General features: G+C 46.5%; 1 protein-coding gene across 1 annotated transcript in view; it reads right to left on the minus strand.

The window, feature by feature from the left end:
• The window catches only part of CGNL1 (cingulin like 1), an 89,494-nt gene extending 84,731 nt beyond the window's left edge, over positions 1–4,763 (minus strand). The window contains exon 1 of the mRNA XM_038750152.1: positions 4,671–4,763. The gene's annotated coding sequence lies outside the window, so the exon portion shown is untranslated. The remainder of the gene's footprint in view (positions 1–4,670) is intronic.
• Positions 4,764–7,869: the final 3,106 nt, after the last annotated feature.

Genomic DNA, 7,869 nt, shown 5'->3' on the forward strand with positions numbered 1-7,869 from the left:
GGGGGCTCCACCAGCCCTTCTGGCTAATAAAAAAAAAGAAGCAGCATGGCATTTTGGCTAGAGCACAAGCCTGGGAGCCAGGCGGTCCTGGGTTCTAATCTCCCCCTCCTCCCCCTCCCCATCCCCCCGCCTTACCTCCTTCCCCTCCCCACACCAACTGTATATATGTATATATGCTTGTACGTATTTATTTTATTTGTACATATTTATTCTATTTATTTTATTTTGTTAATATGTTTCATTTTGTTGTCTGTCTCCCCCTTCTAGACTGTGAGCCCACTGTTGGGTAGGGGCCGTCTCTGTATGTTGCCAACTTGTACTTCCCAAGCACTTAGTACAGCGCTCTGCACACAGTAAGCACTCAATAAATACGACTGAATGAATGAATGCATGAAATCCCAGCTCCACCACTAGTCTGCTGTGTGACCTCGGGCACGTCACTTCACTTTTCTAGGCCTCAGTCACCTCATCTGTAAAATGGGGATTGAGACTGTGAGCCCCACATGGGACAGAGACTGTGTCCAACTCGGTTTGCTTGAATCCACCCCAGTGCTTAGTACAGTGCCTGCCACGTAGTAAGCGCTTAACGAATATCATTATTATTATTCCTTCCCTTCCTTCCTCTCCCCCTCCATCCCCCCATTTTACCTCCTTCCCTTCCCCACAGCACCTGTATATATGTATATATGTTTGTACATATTTATTACTCTATTTATTTATTTATTTATTTTACTTGTACATATCTATTCTATTTATTTTATTTTGTTAGTATGTTTGGCTTTGTTCTCTGTCTCCCCCTTTTAGACTGTGAGCCCACTGTTGGGTAGGGACTGTCTCTATATGTTGCCAATTTGTACTTCCCAAGCGCTTAGTACAGTGCTTTGCACATAGTAAGCGCTCAATACGATTGATGATGATGATATTATTACTAATTTTAAAAAACCAGCCCATTATGGGTCCGCTTAATAACTTCCTCCCCTAGGTTTAGGGGAGAATTCAGCTTGCCTGAGGCTGTCAATCAGGAATCTGACCAGGAATCTGACCCCTGAGCAAAACCTCCCCCCACCCCACCACCAACTATCTGCCAGGAACCTCTGGTTCCTGCTGACCCCCAAACGCCCCCTAATCCATTTTAGTCTTGACTCCTGGGCCTTTCATCCTACCAGAAAGCTCTTTTCATTCATTCAATCGTATTTATTGAGCGCTTACTGTGTGCAGAGCACTGTACTAAGCTCTTGGCCGTATACCGGAAAATGCAAGTAACTCCTGAACTGCTCAGCACTTTGCACTAAGCCGTGTGCTAGAAACAAGATGATCAAATTGGATACAAGCCCTGCCTCACACCGGGCTAAAACGGTGGGAGAACTGGTATTTTGTTCCCAATTTGCAGATGAGGAAATACAGAGGACTTGGCTGTGCGACCTTGGGGAAGTCGCTTACTTTTAGACTGTGAGCCCACTGTTGGGTAGGGACTGTCTCTATATGTTGCCAACTTGTACTTCCCAAGCGCTTAGTACAGTGCTCTGCACACAGTAAGCGCTCAATAAATACGATTGATGATGATGATTTTGTTCCCAATTTGCAGATGAGGAAATACAGAGGACTTGGCTGTGCGACCTTGGGGAAGTCGCTTACTTTTAGACTGTGAGCCCACTGTTGGGTAGGGACTGTCTCTATATGTTGCCAACTTGTACTTCCCAAGCGCTTAGTACAGTGCTCTGCACACAGTAAGCGCTCAATAAATACAATTGATTAATTTCTCTGCACCTCAGTTTCCACTGTAAAGTGGGAATGAAATACCTGTTTTCCTTCCTACATTGTGTGAGACAGAAATTGTGTCCAATTTGGTCACCTTGTTTCTAGCACACTGCTTGGTGCAGAGTAAGTGCTTAATAAATAATAATGATGGTATTTGTTAAGCGCTTACTATGTGCAAAGCACTGTTCTAAGCGCTGGAGGCTTAGACCAGTGCTCGACGCAGAGTAAGGAATTAATAAACCAGAGCCTTAGAACAGTGCTTGGTACACAGTAAGTGCTTAACAAATAGCATAATTATTCATTATAATTATTTAAATGACTTGTCCAAGGTCAACCAGACCAGGGGCAAAAGCAGGGCCTAGAATCCGGATCTACTACGTGTATACCAGCTGTTGTATTATTCTCTCCCAAGTGCTTAGTACATAGTAAGTGCTTAACAAATAGCATAATTATTCATTATAATTATTTAAATGACTTGTCCAAGGTTAATCAGACCAGGAGCAAGAGCAGGGCCTAAATCCAGGTCTACTGCATATCTACCAACTGTTGTATTAGTCTCTCCCAAGCGCTTAGTACATAGTAGGTGCTTAACGAATAGCATATTTATTAATTATAATTATTTAAATGACTTGTCCAAGGTCGACCAGACCAGGGACAAGAGCAGGGCTTAGAATCCGGGTCTACTACATGTCTACCAACTGTTGTATTATTCCCCCCCCAAGCGCTCAGTACATAGTAAGTGCTTAACAAATTGCATAATTATTCATTATAATTATTTAAATGACTTGTCCAAGGTCAACCAGACCAGGGGCAAGAGCAGGGCCTAAATCCAAGTCTACTGCATATCTATCAACTGTTGTATTATTCTCTCCCAAGCGCTTAGTACATAGTAAGTGCTTAACAAATAGCATAATTATTCATTACAATTATTTAAATGACTTGTCCAAGGTCAACCAGACCAGGGGCAAGAGCAGGGCCTAGAAACCGGGTCTATTACATGTCTACCAATTGTTGTATTATTCTCTCCCAAGCGTTTAGTACAATGCTTTGCACACAATAAGCACTCAGTAAATATGATGAATTGACTGACTTATCCAGGTCTTCTTACATCAAGTTTGATTCCCTTTGGGCCACAGGGTGTTCCCTCACCCCTTCTTTCCCCTGGATGTTGAGGGCAGGGAATGTGCCTATCAATTCTGTTATACTGTCCTTTCCCAAATGCTCAGTACAATGCTCTGCCCACAGTAAGCGCTCAATAAATAATAATAATGGCATTTACTAAGCGCTTACTAATAAATACGATTGGTTGATCGATACCCAGGCTGGGGGTGACACCATGGCCTAATTCCAGCTCCACCTCTTGTCTACTGTGTGACCCTTCAAAGCCTATGTATGTGTATATGTTTATACATATTTATTACTCTATTTATTTTACTTGTATATATTTATTCTATTTATTTTATTTTGTTAATATGTTTTGTTTTGTGTCTCCCCCTTCTCGACTGTGAGCCCGCTGTTGGGGAGGGACCGTCTCTAGATGTTGCCAACTTGTACTTCCCAAGCACTTAGTACAGTGCTCTGCACACAGTAAGCGCTCAATAAATACGAGTGAATGAATGAATGAATGAAAAGTGACTTCACTTCTCTGTGCCTCAGTGACCTCATCTGTAAAGTGGGGATTAAGATTGAGTTCTAGGTGGGACAAGGACTGTGTCCCAACCCAATTATTTTGTATCTACCCCAGCGTTTACAACAGTGCCTGGGACAGAGTAAGCACTTGACAAATACCACCATTCATTCATTCAATCGTATTTATTGAGTGCTTAATGTGTGCTAAGCACTGTACCAAGCACTTGGGAAGTGCAATTCATCAACAAATAGGGACAATCCTTGCCCACAACGGGCTCACAGTCTAGAAGGAAGGAGACACATCAAAACAAGTGAACAGGGATCAGTAGCATTCCATTCCATGGCCAAAAATAATGTTGGTATCCGTCGAGTGCTTACTGTGCCAGGCACTGTACTAAGCGCTGTGGTGGATACAGTTATTCATTTTTTCAATCGTATTTACTGAGTGCTTACTGTGTGCAGAGCACTGTATTGAGCGCTTGGAAAGTACAATACAGCAACTGAGAGAGACAATCCCAGCCCACAAGGAGCTCCCAGTCCAGAAGGAATCAATCAATCGTATTTATTGAGCGCTTACTGTGTGCAGAGCACTGTATTGAGCGCTTGGAAAGTACAATACAGCAACTGAGAGAGACAATCCCAGCCCACAAGGAGCTCCCAGTCCAGAAGGAATCAATCAATCAATCAATCGTATTTACTGAGCGCTTACTGTGTGCAGAGCACTGTATTGAGCGCTTGGAAAGTACAATACAGCAACTGAGAGAGACAATCCCAGCCCACAAGGAGCTCCCAGTCCAGAAGGAATCAATCAATCAATCAATCGTTATTTATTGAGCGCTTACTGTGTGCACAGCATTGTATTGAGCGCTTGGAAAGTACAATACAGCAACTGAGACAATTCCAGCCCACAAGGAGCTCCCAGTCCAGAAGGAATCAATCAATCGTATGTATTGAGCGCTTACTGTGTGCAGAGCACTGTATTGAGCGCTTGGAAAGTACAATACAGCAACTGAGAGAGACAATCCCAGCCCACAAGGAGCTCCCAGTCCAGAAGGAATCAATCAATCAATCAATCGTATTTATTGAGCGCTTACTGTGTGCAGAGCACTGTACTAAGCGCTTGGGAAGTACAAGTTGGCAACATATAGACACAGTTCCTACCCAACGGTGGGCTCACAGTCTAAATCGGGTTAGACACAGTCCCTGTCCCATGTGGGGCTCACAGTCTCTATCCCCATTTTGCAGACGAGGTCACTGACGCCCAGAGAAGCGAAGTGACTTACCCAAGGTCACACAGCAGGGACGCGCTCTAGATGGCCACCGACTCCGCCCTGGCTAAATCCGGCAGGTAAACACGGGGCACGCGGGTTTAGGTTGGGGAGTTTAAGGCTGTAATTAGCAGAGAATAAAGCCAGGTCCCGGAGGAGTCACACCAAAGCCCAAAGGCCTCACCCACGGTTCTTTCCAACGCCCAGCGGGGGGTGGGTTTTCCCGGCCGCCCCTCCCTCCCCGAGTCCCGGGGGTGGGAGTCAGGATGGGGGTCGTTTCTTGCCAACACGAAGAGAAAGACAAAAAGTGTGAAAACAAGGGATTCTCTGTGTACTGGTATTACAGGGCGGCCTGTAAATACCAACTGCAACCACGCCCTGCTGGTACAGAGCCTTTTAGACTGTGAGCCCACTGCTGGGTAGGGACTGTCTCTATATGTTGCCAACTTGTACTTCCCAAGCGCTTAGTACAGTGCTCTGCACACAGTAAGCGCTCAATAAATACGATTGATTGATTGATTGATTCCCCAAAGTCCGGGCTGGGCACCGCAGAGGGCACAGGACAGGGCATTGGCAGCGTGGCTCAGTGGAAAAGGGCACGGGCTTTGCAGTCAGAGGTCATGGGTTCAAATTCCGCTCCGCCAATTGTCAGCCGTGTGACTTTGGGTAAATCACTTCTCTGTCCCTCAGTTCCCTCATCTGCAAAATGGGGATTAAGCCTGTGAGCCCCCAGTGGAACAACCTGATCACCTTGTAACCTCCCCAGCGCTTAGAACAGTGCTTTCCACATAGTAGGCGCTTAATACATGCCATCATCATTATTATTATTATAATTAATTAATTGTGGCCAGGCACTGTACTAAGCGCTGGGGTGGATGCCAGCAAATCGGGTGGGACACAGTCCCTTGTCCCATGTGGGGCTCACGGTCTCCATCCCCATTTTTACAGATGGGTCACTGAGGCCCTGAGCAGTGAAACGAATTGCTTAGTACAGTGCTCTGCACATAGTAGGCGCTTAATACATGCCATCATCATTATTATTAGTATAATTAATTGTGGCCAGGCACTGTACTAAGCACTGGGGTGGATGCCAGCAAATCGGTCTCCATCCCCGTTTTTACAGATGGGGTCACTGAGGCCCTGAGCAGTGAAACGAAGCGCTTACTACAGTGCTCTGCACACAGTAAGCGCTCGATCATCATCATCATCATCATCAATCGTATTTATTGAGCTCTTACTGTGTGCAGAGCACTGTACTAAGCGCTTGGGAAGTACAAGTTGGCAACATATAGAGACAGTCCCTACCCAACAGTGGGCTCACAGTCTAAAAGGGGGAGGCAGAGAACAAAACCAAACATACTAACAAAATACAATAAATAGAATAGATATGTATAATAAATAGATTGAATGAATGTTTTGCCCAAGGTCTCACAGCACACATCAAGTGGGGACCCCGGCGGAGGGTCAAGTGGGGTCGCCGGAGGGAGGTTAATTCATTAAGGATGGTATTTATTCAGCGCTTACTATGTGCCAGGCATTGTACTTGGAGAAGCAGCGTGGCTTAGTGGAAACACCAGGGGTTTGGGAGTCAGAGGATGTGGGTTCTAATCCCACTTCTCAGCTGCATTCATTCATTCAATCGTATTTATTGAGCGCTTACTGTGTGCAGAGCATATGACTTTGGGCAAGTCACTTCACGTCTCTGGGCCTCAGTTCCCTCATCTGTAAAATGGGGATTAAGACTGTGAGCCCCATGTGGGACAACCTGATTACCTTGTATCCCCCCCAGCGTTTAGAACAGTGCTTGGCATATAGTAAACGCTTAACAAATGCCATCATTATTATTATTACTAAGCGCTGGGGTCGATCCCAGCAAATCGGGTGGGGCTCAGCGTTGTCCATCCCCGTTTTCCAGATGAGGAAACTGAAGCCCAGGGCAGTGAAGTGACTCGTCCAAGGTCACACGGCAGACATCACGTGGGGGTCCCGGAGGGCGCGTGGGGAATGCCGAAGCCCGGGAGGGAGGGAGGGAAAAAGAGATCCCCCCCAACACAAAAAAATAAATACTTTGTGGTTTTTCTATTTAACCCTTCGCGTCCCGGCCCGATAGGAAGGGTGGGGCGGGGGAAGAAGGGGAATAATAATAATGATGGCATTGCTAGACTGTGAGTCCACTGTTGGGTAGGGACCGTCTCTATATATTGCCAACTTGTACTTCCCAAGCGCTTAGTACAGTGCTCTGCACACAGTAAGCGCTCAATAAATACGATTGATTGATTGATTTGTTAAGCGCTTCCTATGTGCCAAGCACTGTTCTAAGCGCTGGAGGAGATCCAAGGTTATCAGATTGTCCCACGTGGGGCTCAGTCAATCCCCATTTTACAGATGAGGGAACTGAGGCACAGTGAAGTGGCTTGCCCGAGGTCACACAGCAGACGAGTGGCAGAGGTGGGATAATAATAATAATGGCATTTATTAAGCGCTCAGTATGTGCTAAACACTATTCTAAGCGCTGGGGTGGATACAAGGTCATCAGGTTGTCCCAAGGGGGGCTCACAGTCTTTTACAGATGAGGTCACTGAGGCCCAGAGAAGTGAAGCGACTTGCCCAAGGTCACACAGCAGACTAGTGGCGGATCCGGGATTAGAACCCACGACCTCTACTAAGCCAGGCTGAGAACCCAGGTCTGGGTTTGGGGTGCCCACGGTCCGGTGGGGGGGCTGAGAAAAGGGGGAGGGGGGCGCTGGGCAGGGAAGGCCCTTTCTTTTGAGGAGCTCGATGTTTCCTAAGCACTGTACTAAGCACAGTGGAAAGAGCTTCTTTTGGCTCAGTGGAAAGAGCACGGCCTTGGGAGGCAGGGGTCATGGGTTCGAATCCCGCTCCCCCACGTCTGCTGTGTGACCTTGGGCAAGTCGATTCACTTATCTGGGCCTCAGTTCCCTCATCTGGAAAATGGGGATTAAGACTGAGCCCCACGTGGGACAATCTGATAACCTTGGATCTCCCCCAGCGTGAGCTGTGGGAGCCCCACGGGATGATCACCTTATATCCCCCCAGGGCTTAGAACAGTGCTTTGCACACAGTAAGCGCTGAACAAATGCCATTATTATTATTTTGGCCCCCACGGGATGATCACCTTATATCCCCCCAGCAATTAGAACGGTGCTTTGCACACAGTAAGCGCTGAACAAATGCCATTATTATTATTTTGGCC

Source organism: Tachyglossus aculeatus, chromosome 8 (assembly GCF_015852505.1).
Source record: "Tachyglossus aculeatus isolate mTacAcu1 chromosome 8, mTacAcu1.pri, whole genome shotgun sequence".
Lineage (NCBI taxonomy): Eukaryota > Metazoa > Chordata > Mammalia > Monotremata > Tachyglossidae > Tachyglossus > Tachyglossus aculeatus.